Raw genomic sequence first — 20,073 nt, 5'->3', positions numbered from 1 at the left:
AGGTCAAACTTCTTTTTGTTCTGAACCCTCTTATTTTCACCATCGCAATCCGATATCCCAAGCTCTTCTAGTAATGATTTTCCTTTGTCTAACTTGGTCTTATGTTCACAAAATTTCTCCTTGATATGTGGTCCATTATCAACATTATGCACTGATGACTTCTCAGACTGGTCCAGGCTTGTAATCAGATGAGAGTTTAAAATAGACAGATTCTCAGAAATCATGGGTGCCTTCTCCTTTTCTTGAGCCTTCAAACGGGTCAACTCTTCTTTCATATTTGCTACCCGTAGGACGAGAGTCTTCATCATGTCCAATATCTCCATTTGTGTTTCCTCAGATTCAGCCATTTAGTAAGAACCGCGTAGAACAGGTGAGGGTTGAATAGAAATAGGTACTGAAAATGAGTGAAGTCAACAAGGTCAGACTCCCGCCATGGAATTGACAAACACTATAGTTCAATATAGGGTAATCAAATGAAAATCTCATATGCAAGTTGAGACAAAAGATGATACGAATATATCCTCCCACGGATAAAATCTGGCAGCATAACATCTATGCAAGGAGATGCGGTAAGATAAGCACATAGAGTTGGTCAATAAGTTTACAGGATAATGACCAAACTCAAGATATTTGCAGAAAATTCGGCAGCATAACGACTATATAGAGAGGGTCTAAAGCTGCTAATCACAAAGAGTATGCCAACTGGGTTAAGATAAAGTAAGGCTCTCAGCAAGAACACACACTCGAATGAATGTCAGCAAGATAAACTCGCAATCAAACAAGTGGAATATAATCAGATCAGAATCAATCATAGGAGAAGGATATAATAGGCAGCACTGAATTTTCCATCCATGATCAAAGATGATCAGTAGATCAGAAAGAAGACCACGGCCACAAAATGACAGAAGTAGGTCATAGGCCGGGTCTAAATCTTGAAGATGGATCGATAGGATTGATCGAATTAGATAAGAAAATCCACTGAATAAGAAGACCCTAATCTAATAATCAATAGATAGATATATACACATATATATATCCTAACCAAGGGCACCAACCCTAGTCTAATCTAGAGGAGTCAATGAAAATCTTGACTCAAAAGTGTCTGTGAGTGTATTAGATAACGCGGCGGGTAATCACGGTGTGACTTGCCCTTCTACACTACATGAGTAGGCTGACTTCTATCCTAGGCTCACATATGCTGGTCGCTGTAGACACCCCATTTTTGACCGGACCCAAGTTCGCTATGCTTGGGCGAAATCCCGTTCAATCATTTCCGCCATGTTTCGCACTTTTCCGTTAAGTGTTGAGAGAGATTATTCCCAAGAATCCGAACAAGAGAGAATTTGGATCCGATTGATGGGCCCGTCTTGAGCATTTGTTTAGATTTGGATCAAACAGGGTGGCCCGCACATTGTTTTAGTGAAAAATGAGTTTTGAACCTACTTCGATCCAACACCTAAAGATGATCATCAAGAGAACGGTCAAGATCTCAGAGAAGTCGTTTTAACAACCAATTTTGTTTCGATCATCAGGTTGAGTTACTCGGATCAGCCCATTGAAATGATTTAGGAGGACACAACCTACTTAGGTAGGGGACCCATCAATTGGATGGTCTGGATCGTCATAGAGGAATGATTTAAGGGGGCACAACCAATTTACATTGCGACCCACCATTTGAACGGTCAAGATCATCAATTGTCGCCCATCAAATGGACGGTTCGGATCATCAAATGGGAGTGATTTAAAAATGGGGTAACATATTCACATTTTGATCTATTGGATGGTTTGGATCAGCCCATAGGATTGATTAGCGGAGCACAAATTAAATCACATTGTCGCCCATCAAATGAACGGTTCCGATCATACTTTGGAGTGGGGCATATGATTTTATGCACAATTGGGAATTTGGTCACATATGGGACCCATTTGGGTTATCTTTTACCTACTCAAAAGGACTTTAAAAAACATGCATGGGGCCACACACATGTCAAAATTCAATGTCCACAATGGTGGCCACCTACCATGGAATATGTCCACAATGGTGGCCACCTACCATGGAATAAGTCCACAATGGTGGCCACCACCCTCCCATTCCTTTGCTATAAATGGTTCAATGAGGGTGAGTAAGAGGAGAACTCATTTTCTCTTCTATCATGTGTTCTAACAAAGTTGCTATGAGGGGTTGAAAAGAAAAAAAAAGAAAAGAAACAAGAAAAGAAGAAAAAGAAACAAAAAAAGAAGCAAAAAGAGAAAGAAAGCGGAAGCGATCGCACGGAGGCGGAATTTTCGAGTTTTTCGGCTCTCGGATTCGGCGAGGAACTCATCACAGGTAGGTACACTGTTTTCGGAATTGTTTAGAATTATTTGGTATATTTTCGGATTTTTGTATGATTTTTAACGAAGAAAACTAAAAGATATACTAAACAGATTCCAAAAATAATGAAATTTCGTGGGAAAATAATATGATAATGATACATTCTACCATGAATTTGTGAGCATTTTTGGATTTTGTTTGGTATATTATTTTACGCATTCTTTGAAAATTATCAGATTTTGGGAGAATTGTTACTGATGTCAAATCACAGATACAATTCTCCAAATTTTTACAGTAGTCTTAAATTCTATACTTCTTGCTTCTGTAAAAGTTTCAAGTGATTTTGATCTTGTTTCATATGAGCTGTAGTCTTAATTCATAATCTGGTTTGACATTTGAAAAATCCGAAACTGATAGTAAATAGTTTTCTAAATTCATGAAAATCTCACAGCATGCTATTTTCACTTATATCTTACTACTGTAGAAATTTCATGGAATTTAGATTTCTATTTCTAGTAGTTTCTGTGTTATTTTTGCAATCTGGTCAATTAATTTTTAAATCCAAATTAAATATGAGTTTAATGTAATAATCTATAAAAATATTCCAGTAAGTTACATCTCATCATATCTTGTTGCTGGAGAAGTTTCAACTCATTTTGAGTTCGTTTGCAACAACTTCACTTGTAAAATCACTCATATGATTAAAATTGATAAAATTCATTGAAAATCCGAAATTAATTGAAAATCATCTTAAAATCTCTAAAGGACCTTAAATTCTGTCACATCTTAATTCCTTAAGAAGGTCTGCTTTGCCTCATTTGTAGAATCCTCTCTGAGGTTGCACCTCAATTTGTGCCTCTGTTAATTAGAGACCAATTTGGTCAATTAGTTGTCTTAGCCTTGCTTCCCCCTTGCAAGGGCAATGATAAGGTTACTTGGAGCCCATCTTTGTGTTTGTTTGGGAGACCCGCCCGGTCTCATTCTCTCGTTAGTCCTCTTTGTGCGCCGTTTGGTTTTGGGAGAACACCATACTCGGCTTGGCTTCATACCCCTACCCTTATGGGTATTGGGTTGCACATTTGTTGCACCCTAGGGCTAGGTAGCTGTCCGGCCCGGCTGGGTGTTTTACCTCTGCCAAATGTTCAAATTCGTGTTTCCTTTTCTCTTAGAGAGTCTTTGACTCATTTATCTTTAGTTGGTGTTAGTGGAGTCTTTGACTCATGTTTCCATTTCTTTTATAGAGTCTTTGACTCATCTATCCTTTAGTGGGTGTTAGTGGAGTCTCTGACTCGTGTTTCCTTTTCTTTTAGAGAGTCTTTGATTCACTTCGTTTTCTTAGTAGGTATTATTAGAGAGTCTTTGACTCATTCGTTCTTTTGTGGTATTACTAGGGAGTCTTTGACTCATTGGTTCTTCTGTTGGCGTTTTTTGGGAGTCTTTGACTCATTCCTCCTCTAAGTTGTAGTATTAGAGAGTCTCTGACTCATTTGTTCCCCTCTTTAGTGTTGTTAGTTCGGAGTTTCTCCTTTAGAGTTGTTGATTACTTCGCTTTGATTAGAGGCTAACTCAGTCTTATTAAAGCTTTGCTTGCTTGGGATCTTGGATCGTTTTCTCTCTTCTTGGGACGCTATCTTTCTTGTTGTGGTTCGTCTCTTTGAGGCGTTAGTTGCTTGTTTGGGGTTTCCCCTTTTTGCTTTAGGGCTTTGCCCTAGTTTATGGTTATGCTTGTTTGTTCTCTGTAAGAGTGAATTCATCTAAAGGTCCTGAGCATTGGAAAAGCTTTAAAATCCAAAAACATTAGAAATTTAAAACTCAAAAATATTTGAAAACTTTAAAAATATCAAAAATATTTGAAAATATAAAAAAACCTTAAAAAATCTGAAGTGTGAGTGTTTCTTTTAGAAGCGTAGTTTGAGAGTTCGTTTTCGAACTACGTTGGCTTGATCCTCTTCCGAGGTACGTAGTGCAGCTTGGGATTTACATCCCAAGTCCAGCCAAACTTTTTTTGTAAATAAACGTTTTAAACCTTCTTCAAAAACCTTTAAAATATAGTTTTCAAAAGACCTTCCTCTAGAGTTAGGAGTTTCTCCTCGATAGAGAATTTTAGAGTTAGGGTTTTTCTTTTGATAGGTTGTTTGATTGATTGTTTGCTGTGTGCTTGTTTTAGAGTTAGAGGTCTGTCCTAGAGTTATAGGAGCGCCTCCGTCCGGTCAGTCGGCGATCCATATCGCCGAGTGATGACTAGAGTAGGATACGCTAGTCCACCCTTGGTTTTCCGTAGGAAATACAGCCTAGTCACACATAGGTTGTAAGAACCACCTGCATTAGCTTAGGGCTAATCTGCATTTAGTTAGGGCATATAGGGTGTCATAAAATCCACAATTCACTGAAATTTAAATAATCGTACAAGAAACTTTAATAACCGGTTCGGTCTTTTAGATCGAGTCTAGGATAGAAGTCTAGGTGTCTTAGGCATCCTAGCTTAGAATAGGCGCGAAGAACTACGTTGCCTTGATTCTCGTGGAGGCGGGGATACGTAGGCTTCTTTGGATGAATACCAGATCATCTGAGGACTCGGGCTAATCACTTTTAAAACTGTTGAAACAATCAAATCACTTAGGATTTTCCATGAAATTAGAATTTTAGGAGAACTTTCACTTAGATTGAATCCAAACCAATTAAGAAATCAAGATACACATTTAAGATTCACATTGAAATTAGATCATAGGATGCATGTCACATAGATAGCACATTAACAGAGAGTTGAATGAGCCATTAAAAATGAATTTAAAAGAGTTAACTTTTGGAATTGAAGACCGATTATCGGGCAGGAATGGTGCATGTGGTGGATAAATCCCCATACCTTCCATTCTTGTAACCAGGTAGCGAGTCTAGATTTCTGGTTAATTATGGGTCCTAGATCCCACATCTAGGTGGCGACTCTGTCAGTCTCTTTTGTGTGGAATTCGGATTGCCTTAGTGATCCCAAGTTCACATAAAAGATGAATTAAATTTAATAATAAAAGGCACACGCCAATCGCGTGGGTACGAGAGACCAAGAGATAGTGCGTGGCGGCTCGCGCCCCACGCCCCTCTCGCGGGATCGGGTCCCACAGACTGGCGACTCTGCTGGGGATAACCTAACTTCATTACAATTCCAAAGGATAACTCATTTGAATCTATTTCAACTGGCTCATGAAAACTCTATCTCTTTTATGCTTGTTAGATTAGTTTGTATGCTTTATTTTCTCATCACATTTACTCAAACTTAATCTAACAAAACCTGAAGGCATCATAGATTGCGCAAACTTATTGCACACACTTACATCACTTTCATCTAAACCCCTGCATCTCACATGCACACACGTCCTATTTTAGGAACCCGGAGTGTTATCTAGCATGGTTGACTGGGATTTCATCACCTGGTGCCTCTGTGCTAGAGAAGCATTCCACCCTTAGCCTAGTACTTTTATGGTACGTAAACGGATCTCTTGTTCACGTACTGATACGCCGGACACTGGTACAGTATATCGAACATGGATTCGCGCTAAGGGAACTCTTGGCCTTACCCCTAGATTAACCCACACATGCATGTAGTATACGAACACATGTGCATCACGTGTGTGAGCCTAGTTTAGGATATCTTACCCAATTGTGTGTGTGAGCCTAGTTTAGGATATCCTACCCATTTGTGTCTAGATTAGGCCGTAGTCCATCTTTCAATGGCTACGATCAGTCCTAGGTACACAAACAAAGTCATGAGTCGAGATCCTCTCTCCACTCCGCTAGATTAGGGTTAGGATTGATGCCTTCAGGTAACACTGATAAAATGTGCGAAGATTAAAAAAACTTTTCCTTTGGGGTTAGGATGTAAATCCCATTCATTTCCAAAGATCTCATAGGATTAGTCATTCATGATCCATCCGTTGAAAGCAATCTTATGCTATCTCATCTCATCTTGATCTAATCATATTGATCTACAGTTGTTGATATCCATCATTCAGATTTTAGATCTGGCCCTGGACTCTACTTTTGTCATTCTTATGGCCATGGTCTATTATCTGAGCCATTGATTTTTCATTGATCAATGTTTACCTATCATATATCTTTTACCTTTGGATCATATCGAAATCATTGATGGAAAAGTTTGATCTTACCTGTATTCTTTGAGTGCATGATCGTTGCTGAGATCGAAACTTATTATGATTAGGGATGTTTATCGTTCCTGACTCTTTCATTCCCAAAAGAAGAACGGTTATACCCAAAGAACATCTTAAGGAATAGATTGAGGATTCTTTCCAAATTAACATACCCGTTGATGTATTTCAAGATTACTCTTTTCTCTATTTGTTTAGAATTTTTATCCCATGACTATTGAGATAGTGTGATTGCTTCTAAGTCAAAAGTCTGTGTTCAACAAAAAGCCCCTCTTCCAAAAGACTGACCATTTCTGAATTCATTCGATACATCAGTCTATTGCTTTACCCACATTGTCAGCATAAGCCTTTTGTTGCCCCATTTAACCTAGACCTTGTGGAGTTGCCTTTTCTGGGATTCCTACTTCGGGATCGAACTTTGTAATTATCATTATCATGAAGAAAGGTGTATCACCTATAAACTTTCAGTGCCGGTTCACTACCTTTGAAGAAGTGTCCTGTGTCTTTAGATTTGTCTTTCATTGAGTGTACATCAACTTTCTTCTCTCGAAGTTGGAAAAGTTCAGTTATGTTGATGTTAAAAAAAGAAAAGAAAATGTGTCATGTCAATCAGTCTTTCTCGTTCAGAGTCGGTGTTTAGCTTTTTGATTAAATTCAATGTAGAGCCTACTGAGGCGCGTTCAAAGTCATCTATGTACTTCAAAGTATTTCAATTCAATAAAGCATTTGAGTCTGTATCTTCAATTTTTTATGATTCACTCTTGGATTAAATGTTTAAAACAACTACAAGACCCCCTTCTCGGATGAGAATGCAGACGAAATTCCCCTCGAGATTTGAAAGATGGTCAAACGAGAGGAAGAGCGTCGAGCATAGCCACTTGAAGAAGAAATCGAAGCCATTGATAGTGGTATCGAAATTCGAAACTCGGGAGAAATGGATTGGAAAAACTTTATCTCCTAAGGAGCGCAATGAATTGATAAACCTGTTTAGAGGGGTTTGAGGTAGTCTTGCTTGATCCTATAAGGATAAACCAGGGGAATGCCCTGTCGTTGAGCAAAGCAAGACTTCATCTGCTTTAGGCATCCAGTTGAAGAGTACAATTTTAAAGAGATAAGTATCAGATATCCTGTGGAGCTGATGAAGAAGTGAGAGAAGACTTTCTCGAAATGAAGTCATAGATTTGAGCCCTAAAAGAAAAATTGGGCTGTGTATTTTCATTATGATTTCAAGGCAAGATGGGAGTGAAGCACAATGGTTGAAGTTTTGCCAGAAAACCGCCAGACTCCTCGAATAAAAATTTTCAAAGGCTTTGAACCTTAAACAAAAGAGCTTGTACATCAAATACATCAGGAGGCCATCATTGGACGTTTGAGCCTTAATAGCCAAAATCCAACGTTTTAAAATCCTTTTGAGAACCCTTTGGGTCAGCAATTTAAAGCCAATGTTTCTTTTCAAACACATTATAAACCCGGGGCATTTATGCACCCGAACTACGTCGGTCCTGATCCCCAACTCTTCAGGGGTACGTAGGCAACTTGATTAATTCAGGTTCGGTCAAACCTTGGGATAAAATCCCTTTCAAAATCTTGAAGCTAAATGCTAAACCATCCTTTGAAAAATCCTTAAGCGAACTACGCGGACCTGATCCTCCATTTTTGGGGTACGTAGGTAGTCTGGCTAGACCAGATTCGGTCCAAATCCTTAGAACCTTAGGTATTCAACCCTTTTGAACCCGAGCCCACCTAGAAAGTCCTTCTGGTGAAACAAGTAAAGGTTCGAGGCGAATGAAAAGAAAAACAGAAAGAAAAGAATGAGAGTCTGAAGATCCGCTAGGTTGAAAACCCGAAAGGGCGGCCTAGAGAAAGGTGAAAGTCGTTTTTCTTGCTAAGTCAACAAGCAAAATGATTGACTTATCAGAAGGTAAGGGTAGTGGTATGCTGGATTGAAAACTTGAAGAGACAATCTAGTCAGAGGCAAATACTTCCCATGAAAAGTTGAGTTGAATAGAAGCAGAAGGAGTTCCTCAGTTACGTAGAATTCCTAAGTTTGAGTACAAGCAAAAATTGAGATAAGTAGTCTTTTAGACTGAAAGCTTGGAAAGCAAAAGTTGAGATAAGTGGTCTTTTAGACTGAAAACTTGGAAGACATTAATTTTGACTTCTTCCGAAAAGACAAATCAAGGAGACCGAGAAGCAACCTCTATAGGGCAGGATCCTGGAATCCGAATAGTGTCAGCAAGGCTTACTTTGACACCTTTTTAAACTAGGGGCATTAAAACCGAGCAATCCGAAGGGGTATAACCATGACGGATGTCCTGATGGAGGAAACTAGAGCCTTTTGGCATGGTTTTTGAGACTACTCTAAGAGTGGCTGACCTTACCATTTAAAAATAACACATTTGATTTAAGAGTGAATCAAAATTTAGTCAAGTCCCATGAATATTGTAAGTCTTCTTTGAAAGAGTCCTCAGGAGTCTGTTCCTTGTTTCTCATTGTTTTCTTTTAGAATCAAAAGTGTTTGGCACTGGAGAGAATGGGTGTACACCTTCCGAAATATAAAGAAAAATCTAGAGTAGATCCTGGTTTAAGAATCAAAGAAGGGCAAGAGATTTGTTATTCAGACCTGCCTGAAACATCAAAGCCTCAAGCACTGAGCAAAATGAAGAACTCTTACGTTCAGCCTTTGTGAAGGTGGTCTTACCATTATACCAAAGAAAGAACCCATGCAAACTCAAATTTTTCCTACTTACCTTGGTTCTGCTTTCTTAAAACCTTGTCATAGAAGCACATCATACTAGGGGCATCTTTTATGACTTGCGTCATAAAAGATATTACACAATGATAACTGGGATATCTAATCTTAGCAAATAGAAACCAGAGAAGCTTGAACATACTCTTTGAGTTGAATTCCTTGATCAAGTTGTTTCTTTTGGAGTCAAAGTTTCATAAACTTCAATTTCCAGCGGGGTATATAATCTACTCCTACATCCTTCAAACCTCATTAGAATGCTTTTCATCTGTTAAAGAGAGTCAGCACCTAAAAATCTCATCAATCTACTTGAGTTTTGCTTTCAGCAAAGATCATGCACTCCAATTTATTCTCAGCAGGAGATAGCTATGCTATCAATGAACTCGATATAAGATCGATAAATATTTTCGTGTTGATTTGAGACTCTTTGAGTATAAAGGTTTTTTGTGTGCGTTTGAGACTCTTTGAGTAGTTGAGACCCTTTGAGTGTTACAAACTCTTCGGGTAGTTGAGACTCTTTGAGTATAAATGTTTTGTGTTGATTTGAGACTCTTTGAGTAGTTGAGACCCTTCGAGTGCTGCAGACTCTTCGGGTAGTTGAGGCTCTTTGAGTATAAATGTTTTTTGTGTTGATTTGAGACTCTTTGAGTAGTTGAGACCCTTCGAGTGTTACAGACTCTTCGGGTAGTTGAGACTCTTTGAGTATAAATGTTTTTGCGTTAATTTGAGACTCTTTGAGTAGTTGAGACCCTTCGAGTGTTACAGACTCTTCGGGTAGTTGAGACTCTTTGAGTATAAATGTTTTTGTGATGTATTTGAGACTCTTTGAGTAGTTGAGACCCTTTGAGTGTTACAGACTCTTCGGGTAGTTGAGGCTCTTTGAGTATAAAGGTTTCTCTATGTAGTTGAGACTCTTTCGAGTATAAAGGTTTTTGCATGTGTTTGAGACTCTTTGAGTAGTTGAGACCCTTTGAGTGTTACAGACTCTTCGGGTGGTTGAGACTCTTTGAGTATAAATAGATTTTGGTGTATTTGAAACTCTTTGAGTAGTTGAGACCCTTTGAGTGTTACAGACTCTTCGGGTAGTTGAGGCTCTTTGAGTATAAATGTTTCTCTATGTAGTTGAGACTCTTTCGAGTATAAATGGTTTTTGTGTATTTGAGACTCTTTGAGTAGTTGAGACCCTTCGAGTGTTACAGACTCTTCGGGTAATTGAGACTCTTTGAGTATAAATGTTTTTGTATGCGTTTGAGACTCTTTGAGTAGTTGAGATCCTTTGAGTGTTACAGAGTCTTCGGGTGGTTGAGACTCTTTCGAGTATAAAGATTTTTGCATGTGTTTGAGACTCTTTGAGTAGTTGAGACCCTTTGAATGTTACAGACTCTTCGGGTAGTTGAGGCTCTTTGAGTATAAATATTTTTTGTGTTGATTTGAGACTCTTTGAGTAGTTGAGACCCTTTGAGTGTTACAGACTCTTCGGGTAGTTGAGACTCTTTGAGTATAAATGTTTCGCCATGATTTGAGACTCTTTGAGTAGTTGAGACCCTTCGAGTGTTACAGACTCTTCGGGTAGTTGAGACTTTTTGAGTATAAATGATCTTTGTTGATTTGAGACTCTTTGAGTAGTTGAGATCCTTTGAGTGTTAGTTGAGACTCTTTGAGTATAAATGTTTTTGTGATGTATTTGAGACTCTTTGAGTAGTTGAGATCCTTTGAGTGTTATAGACTCTTCGGGTAGTTGAGACTTTTTGAGTATAAATGATCTTTGTTGATTTAAGACTCTTTGAGTAGTTGAGATCCTTTGAGTATTACAGACTCTTCGGGTAGTTGAGACCTTTTTTTAGTATAAATGTTTTGCGTTAATTTGAGACTCTTTGAGTAGTTAAGGCCCTTTGAGTGTTACAGACTCTTCGGGTAGTTGAGACTTTTTGAGTATAAATGTTTTGCGTTAATTTGAGACTCTTTGAGTAGTTAAGCCCCTTTGAGTGTTACAGACTCTTCGGGTAGTTGAGGCTCTTTGAGTATAAAGATTTCTATGAAGCTCTCTGAGTGTTTGATTTGAGACTCTATGAGTGTTACATACTCTTTGAGTAATTTGATTTGATATTCTTTGAAGGGTTGATTTACGTCTGCATCGATAGTGGTCTGCTTCCTTTGAGGTAATTTCATTGGGTTCGTTTTCTTAAAAGCTTTATTTTAACAGAGTATGTTTGTGTTTGCTTTAATAGAGTCTTTGCGTATTGATTTAAATAGTTGAGTTGTGAGTATTAGAGAGAGGCCATCTCATTGAGATGTCGTGATTGCCGAGTTAAGGGTCGGTGAGAGGTCATCTCCCTTTTGCTTCTAGTCTTTCAGTCTCGTAGTGCTATTTTGTTGTTTTACCCTGATGAACATCATTTTAAAAACAAAAAAAAAAAAAAAAAAAACTTGTTTTACTTTGTTTTCGGGCCGGCCAAAATGTGTCGTCTGTTCAGCTTTGCCATTCGTGTGTTACACACGCTTTGCCAAAGAGGGGCATCTGTAGACACCCCATTTTTGACCGGACCCAAGTTCGCTATGCTTGGGCGAAATCCCGTTCAATCATTTCCGCCATGTTTCGCACTTTTCCGTTAAGTGTTGAGAGAGATTATTCCCAAGAATCCGAACAAGAGAGAATTTGGATCCGATTGATGGGCCCGTCTTGAGCATTTGTTTAGATTTGGATCAAACAGGGTGGCCCGCACATTGTTTTAGTGAAAAATGAGTTTTGAACCTACTTCGATCCAACACCTAAAGATGATCATCAAGAGAACGGTCAAGATCTCAGAGAAGTCGTTTTAACAACCAATTTTGTTTCGATCATCAGGTTGAGTTACTCGGATCAGCCCATTGAAATGATTTAGGAGGACACAACCTACTTAGGTAGGGGACCCATCAATTGGATGGTCTGGATCGTCATAGAGGAATGATTTAAGGGGGCACAACCAATTTACATTGCGACCCACCATTTGAACGGTCAAGATCATCAATTGTCGCCCATCAAATGGACGGTTCGGATCATCAAATGGGAGTGATTTAAAAATGGGGTAACATATTCACATTTTGATCTATTGGATGGTTTGGATCAGCCCATAGGATTGATTAGCGGAGCACAAATTAAATCACATTGTCGCCCATCAAATGAACGGTTCCGATCATACTTTGGAGTGGGGCATATGATTTTATGCACAATTGGGAATTTGGTCACATATGGGACCCATTTGGGTTATCTTTTACCTACTCAAAAGGACTTTAAAAAACATGCATGGGGCCACACACATGTCAAAATTCAATGTCCACAATGGTGGCCACCTACCATGGAATATGTCCACAATGGTGGCCACCTACCATGGAATAAGTCCACAATGGTGGCCACCACCCTCCCATTCCTTTGCTATAAATGGTTCAATGAGGGTGAGTAAGAGGAGAACTCATTTTCTCTTCTATCATGTGTTCTAACAAAGTTGCTATGAGGGGTTGAAAAGAAAAAAAAAGAAAAGAAACAAGAAAAGAAGAAAAAGAAACAAAAAAAGAAGCAAAAAGAGAAAGAAAGCGGAAGCGATCGCACGGAGGCGGAATTTTCGAGTTTTTCGGCTCTCGGATTCGGCGAGGAACTCATCACAGGTAGGTACACTGTTTTCGGAATTGTTTAGAATTATTTGGTATATTTTCGGATTTTTGTATGATTTTTAACGAAGAAAACTAAAAGATATACTAAACAGATTCCAAAAATAATGAAATTTCGTGGGAAAATAATATGATAATGATACATTCTACCATGAATTTGTGAGCATTTTTGGATTTTGTTTGGTATATTATTTTACGCATTCTTTGAAAATTATCAGATTTTGGGAGAATTGTTACTGATGTCAAATCACAGATACAATTCTCCAAATTTTTACAGTAGTCTTAAATTCTATACTTCTTGCTTCTGTAAAAGTTTCAAGTGATTTTGATCTTGTTTCATATGAGCTGTAGTCTTAATTCATAATCTGGTTTGACATTTGAAAAATCCGAAACTGATAGTAAATAGTTTTCTAAATTCATGAAAATCTCACAGCATGCTATTTTCACTTATATCTTACTACTGTAGAAATTTCATGGAATTTAGATTTCTATTTCTAGTAGTTTCTGTGTTATTTTTGCAATCTGGTCAATTAATTTTTAAATCCAAATTAAATATGAGTTTAATGTAATAATCTATAAAAATATTCCAGTAAGTTACATCTCATCATATCTTGTTGCTGGAGAAGTTTCAACTCATTTTGAGTTCGTTTGCAACAACTTCACTTGTAAAATCACTCATATGATTAAAATTGATAAAATTCATTGAAAATCCGAAATTAATTGAAAATCATCTTAAAATCTCTAAAGGACCTTAAATTCTGTCACATCTTAATTCCTTAAGAAGGTCTGCTTTGCCTCATTTGTAGAATCCTCTCTGAGGTTGCACCTCAATTTGTGCCTCTGTTAATTAGAGACCAATTTGGTCAATTAGTTGTCTTAGCCTTGCTTCCCCCTTGCAAGGGCAATGATAAGGTTACTTGGAGCCCATCTTTGTGTTTGTTTGGGAGACCCGCCCGGTCTCATTCTCTCGTTAGTCCTCTTTGTGCGCCGTTTGGTTTTGGGAGAACACCATACTCGGCTTGGCTTCATACCCCTACCCTTATGGGTATTGGGTTGCACATTTGTTGCACCCTAGGGCTAGGTAGCTGTCCGGCCCGGCTGGGTGTTTTACCTCTGCCAAATGTTCAAATTCGTGTTTCCTTTTCTCTTAGAGAGTCTTTGACTCATTTATCTTTAGTTGGTGTTAGTGGAGTCTTTGACTCATGTTTCCATTTCTTTTATAGAGTCTTTGACTCATCTATCCTTTAGTGGGTGTTAGTGGAGTCTCTGACTCGTGTTTCCTTTTCTTTTAGAGAGTCTTTGATTCACTTCGTTTTCTTAGTAGGTATTATTAGAGAGTCTTTGACTCATTCGTTCTTTTGTGGTATTACTAGGGAGTCTTTGACTCATTGGTTCTTCTGTTGGCGTTTTTTGGGAGTCTTTGACTCATTCCTCCTCTAAGTTGTAGTATTAGAGAGTCTCTGACTCATTTGTTCCCCTCTTTAGTGTTGTTAGTTCGGAGTTTCTCCTTTAGAGTTGTTGATTACTTCGCTTTGATTAGAGGCTAACTCAGTCTTATTAAAGCTTTGCTTGCTTGGGATCTTGGATCGTTTTCTCTCTTCTTGGGACGCTATCTTTCTTGTTGTGGTTCGTCTCTTTGAGGCGTTAGTTGCTTGTTTGGGGTTTCCCCTTTTTGCTTTAGGGCTTTGCCCTAGTTTATGGTTATGCTTGTTTGTTCTCTGTAAGAGTGAATTCATCTAAAGGTCCTGAGCATTGGAAAAGCTTTAAAATCCAAAAACATTAGAAATTTAAAACTCAAAAATATTTGAAAACTTTAAAAATATCAAAAATATTTGAAAATATAAAAAAACCTTAAAAAATCTGAAGTGTGAGTGTTTCTTTTAGAAGCGTAGTTTGAGAGTTCGTTTTCGAACTACGTTGGCTTGATCCTCTTCCGAGGTACGTAGTGCAGCTTGGGATTTACATCCCAAGTCCAGCCAAACTTTTTTTGTAAATAAACGTTTTAAACCTTCTTCAAAAACCTTTAAAATATAGTTTTCAAAAGACCTTCCTCTAGAGTTAGGAGTTTCTCCTCGATAGAGAATTTTAGAGTTAGGGTTTTTCTTTTGATAGGTTGTTTGATTGATTGTTTGCTGTGTGCTTGTTTTAGAGTTAGAGGTCTGTCCTAGAGTTATAGGAGCGCCTCCGTCCGGTCAGTCGGCGATCCATATCGCCGAGTGATGACTAGAGTAGGATACGCTAGTCCACCCTTGGTTTTCCGTAGGAAATACAGCCTAGTCACACATAGGTTGTAAGAACCACCTGCATTAGCTTAGGGCTAATCTGCATTTAGTTAGGGCATATAGGGTGTCATAAAATCCACAATTCACTGAAATTTAAATAATCGTACAAGAAACTTTAATAACCGGTTCGGTCTTTTAGATCGAGTCTAGGATAGAAGTCTAGGTGTCTTAGGCATCCTAGCTTAGAATAGGCGCGAAGAACTACGTTGCCTTGATTCTCGTGGAGGCGGGGATACGTAGGCTTCTTTGGATGAATACCAGATCATCTGAGGACTCGGGCTAATCACTTTTAAAACTGTTGAAACAATCAAATCACTTAGGATTTTCCATGAAATTAGAATTTTAGGAGAACTTTCACTTAGATTGAATCCAAACCAATTAAGAAATCAAGATACACATTTAAGATTCACATTGAAATTAGATCATAGGATGCATGTCACATAGATAGCACATTAACAGAGAGTTGAATGAGCCATTAAAAATGAATTTAAAAGAGTTAACTTTTGGAATTGAAGACCGATTATCGGGCAGGAATGGTGCATGTGGTGGATAAATCCCCATACCTTCCATTCTTGTAACCAGGTAGCGAGTCTAGATTTCTGGTTAATTATGGGTCCTAGATCCCACATCTAGGTGGCGACTCTGTCAGTCTCTTTTGTGTGGAATTCGGATTGCCTTAGTGATCCCAAGTTCACATAAAAGATGAATTAAATTTAATAATAAAAGGCACACGCCAATCGCGTGGGTACGAGAGACCAAGAGATAGTGCGTGGCGGCTCGCGCCCCACGCCCCTCTCGCGGGATCGGGTCCCACAGTCGCACATGTTCGTCCTATATGAGTACATATATATAGTGTCCTAGCAAGGGTTCCCTAATTTTGGTTCTAAAGGGATCAACTAATATATATATATATATATATACATAATATAATGAAATAAAAGTAGGGCCCAGGCATTTCTGCAGGGTACTATGCTTATGACCATACCCTTGATGTATAACGCCAGCACACCCAGCATTATACAGAGTAAGTTCATTGCTCATCGGCTACTGTAGAACACCAGCACACCCAGTGTCTACGGCTGCAGCTCTGGCGCATAGCTTGGAAATAGATACAACAGCACCAGCAGGGTAATGACATCCCATCTGGCACGCATTGTATCTATCCCGTGGAGCCAATAATAATAAAAATCAATAAAAGAAAATAAAGAACAAAATGATGTATGCTGTGCAGTGTGTGAATCCCTTGTTTTAAACACCTATTTGGTGCCCCTGGATTCTAAGCGATTGAATTCTCATTTATAATGACTTTCGCCCAAAATTCTTCAAAATTAATAACAAATGGCATTTTAACAGAGTTAGGCAATATCTTGAAAGAAATCCCCAGCAGAGTCGCCAGCCTGTGGACCCCGATCTTGAGAGAGGGGCGGCGGTGAGGGAACGGGCCCCACACTAAGTCTCAGGATCATCCACGTGAATGGAGAGCTCTACCAAGGAACTCTCGAAAGAAGTGCCCCTCACAACATGAGTGGCGATACAAAAGGTGAGATACCTCTCGATTCGGGGACTAGCCCAGATTCGAGGCGTACCTTAAACAAAGAAGAGTCGCCATCCAAGGAAAAAGGCAAATGGGCCTTGGATCCCATGCTATGCTCTGTTGCAACGGATAACCAGAGATATAAAATAAGGTTCGTGCCTGGTTACGAATTCGGAAGGTCTAAAGAGCACCTCATCCGCCCAAGTGCAAACACCTGGTCTCTTATGCCATTTACTTAATAATTTTGAAGAGCTTTGGGGGAAAATCATATGAAATGGGAATGAATATCTCCGAGAAGACGTCTATCTAATCATGCATGTCTCGGAGATGAAATCAAAGGCACACAAGATAAAATAAAAGAAAAACAAGTGTCACCTAAGCATAGCTAGGTTATAAGTGACATGCCTAATGGGTGTCTAAGTTCTGATGAACAAACACATGCACGACACACCAAAAAAGTATAAGGTCTGCGCAATAAAGTAAGAAAACACTGCAAAACATAGAAAATGACTCGATACCATACAACCCTAAAACTCTAATCTATACCTAGGCCCGAGTCTTTAGATGATCTGATGTTCATCCAAAGAAGCCTACGTATCCCCGCCTCCACGAGAATCAAGGCAACGTAGTTCTTCGCACCTATTCTAAGCTATGATGCCTAAGACATCTAGACCTCTATCCTAGACTCGATCTAAAAGACCGGACTAGTTCTTAAAGCTTCTTGTGTGATTATTAAAATTCCAATGGATTGTAGATTTTAGGACACCCTATATGCCCTAACTAAATGCAGGTTAGTCCTAAACTAATGCAGGTGATTCCTATAATCTAAGTGTAGCTAGGCTGTACGCCCTAAGGGAAACAATGGGATCACTAGCGTATCCAAGACTTAATCATCACTCGGCGATATGAATCGCCAACTGACTGGACGGAGGCGCTCCTATAACTCTAGGACAAACTCCTAACTCTAACACAAACACAAACAAACTACACAACACATCAAAGACAAACTCAAAACTCTAAAACTCTTTAACTAGGACAAACTCCTAACTCTAGAGGAAGATCTTGTTGAAAACAAGGTTTTGAAGATTTTTGGTATTTTTTCTTAAAATGGGTAAATGATTTATTTACAAAGGTTTGGCTGGACCTGAGATAAGAATCTCAAGCTGCACTACGTACCTCGTGGAAGAGGATCAAGCCAACGTAGTTCGAAACAGATTTCCTAACTACTCCTAATGACTCAAGATTTTTTTGAGATTTTTGGTTTTTCAGATGTTTTTGTTGTTTTTAAGTATTTTTGACTCAAGGGGGACAAATCCTATCATCATAAGGGGAGGACAGACTCCTGATATCCCGCAAAGGTTGGACAGCATCCTATGCTTTGCGGAGGGAAATGAACAGAATAACAACTCTGCAAGGGTTGGACAGCATCCTATACCTTACAAGAGCGGATAGAAAAAACACAAGATTTGATGAGAGGTTGGATAAAATCCTAACCCCTATGATGATAGGACTGACTCCTGAAAGAAAAACAGACTCTCTAGCTAAGGACAGACTCCTAGGCTAAGGACTGACTCTGAAAATAGGATTCTTAAGAAGGAGGTGCTAATGAGACAAAGCCTGTCTCCTAAAAGAAAAAGAGATAAAGAAGGGTGATAGTGAGACTATCAAGCTAAGATAAAACTCACAAATAACAAGGAAAAAAAAGAGACCTTGCGCATATTTAGCAAAGGTAAAACATCCAGCCGGGCCGGACAGCTACCTAGCCCTAGGGTGCAACAAATGTGCAACCCAATACCCATAAGGGTAAGGGGTATGTTGCCAAGCCGAGTAGGATGTTCTCCCAAAACCAAATGATGCGCAAAGAGGAGGTTTAGCAAGAAAATGAGACTAGGTAAGTCTCTTAGACACAGAGGTAGGATAGAGAAAAATACTAATAAGGAAAAAGAGACCTTGTGCATATTTGGCAAAGGTAAAACACCCAGCCGGGCCGGACAGCTACCTAGCCCTAGGGTGCAACAAATGTGCAACCCAATACCCATAAGGGTAAGGGGTATGTTGCCAAGCCGGGTAGGGTGTTCTCCCAAAACCAAACAACACACAAAAAGGAGGGTTTAAGACCTATGAGACTAGAGGTAGTCTTCTAGAGGTTAACTCAGGTTGATTCATTAATGAGACAATGCCTGTCTCCAAAGATTTGGATCTAAAAGACTAGGCAAGTCTTTTGAGAAAATAGAATGCTATTTGGACTATGCAAGTCCCCTAGAGATAGGCTTGGGCTAGCGCCTTCATCGCCTTACAAGAAAAGGGGATTCTAATATCTAAAGAAAATTAACAACAATCTATAAGACTGTGTTAGTCTATCAAAGAGAGAAGAAAAAACTGCCAGATAATTGCAAATTTCACTCTATTTTTATAAAAATAAATCAAGTGCTAAACAAAGAAGAATTTTCAATAAAAAAACAATACACAATCTAAAGCAATCATAAAATGATAAACAACATTAATTAGTCCAGACCAGCCGCTGGATAGCCTAATAAAGTAAAATAAAACAATATCAAACACTTCTAAACCAACCACAAACCCCAATACGGGGACTCCAATGAAATCAGATGATGCCAAAGTAATCATCTGATATCATATACACATGATAATATTTCTAATCCCGCCTTGAGATCAGACAGTACTCATGTCGATAATATCGAACAGAGTAGTCATCTGATCTCCTTCTTCCTATTAAACAATTCATTTAAATAAAAGAGAGACAAGTATAATAAGCTTTGAGATAATCTCACCTGAACAATCCATTTATTACCGTCTTCAAAACCTAACTCAAAGCTTAGTATAAAAGAGAAGTAGTAAATTTCCAATAGATTATAGAAACACATTAAATGATATTTTCAATTTGTACAAATTTTAATACATAACAGGGCATCAACTTGTGTAACTATTAATACATGCAATGTTTATACTGAAAAGGGAAATTGAACTCGTGTGACCGTCCTAAGATTTTCCAAGGCTAATGGACTGAATCTTAACATCTCAAAACAGGGACAGCACTATGGACTAACTCTTATGTTAAAACAAAGGCTGATTCACGGACAAAATTTTATGCCAAAATTGAGCTGAATTATGAGCAAAATGTACCAGCTATGCCCCGAGGAGAAAGGACATATTGTGTTTGAATGCAATCAAGATACAATAGACATCCAACAGATCTAAAATAATCTTGTCAAATTGTGACTGTTACAGATATATGACAACAAGCACTAGTTCTCACAAGAAAAGAATAAAATGACAGAATAGAAAAATAATTGGGAAACAGAAAGTCTCAATCAAATTCACCCCTGTTCGAATTTTAGTGATGATCACATCAGTAATTTAAGGTACCAATA

The sequence above is a fragment of the Tasmannia lanceolata genome, unplaced genomic scaffold, assembly GCF_043159265.1.
Source record: "Tasmannia lanceolata isolate RefF3 unplaced genomic scaffold, GAP_Taslan_0.1 ptg000006l, whole genome shotgun sequence".
Taxonomy (NCBI): domain Eukaryota; kingdom Viridiplantae; phylum Streptophyta; class Magnoliopsida; order Canellales; family Winteraceae; genus Tasmannia; species Tasmannia lanceolata.
This window is presented reverse-complemented; position numbering follows the sequence as displayed.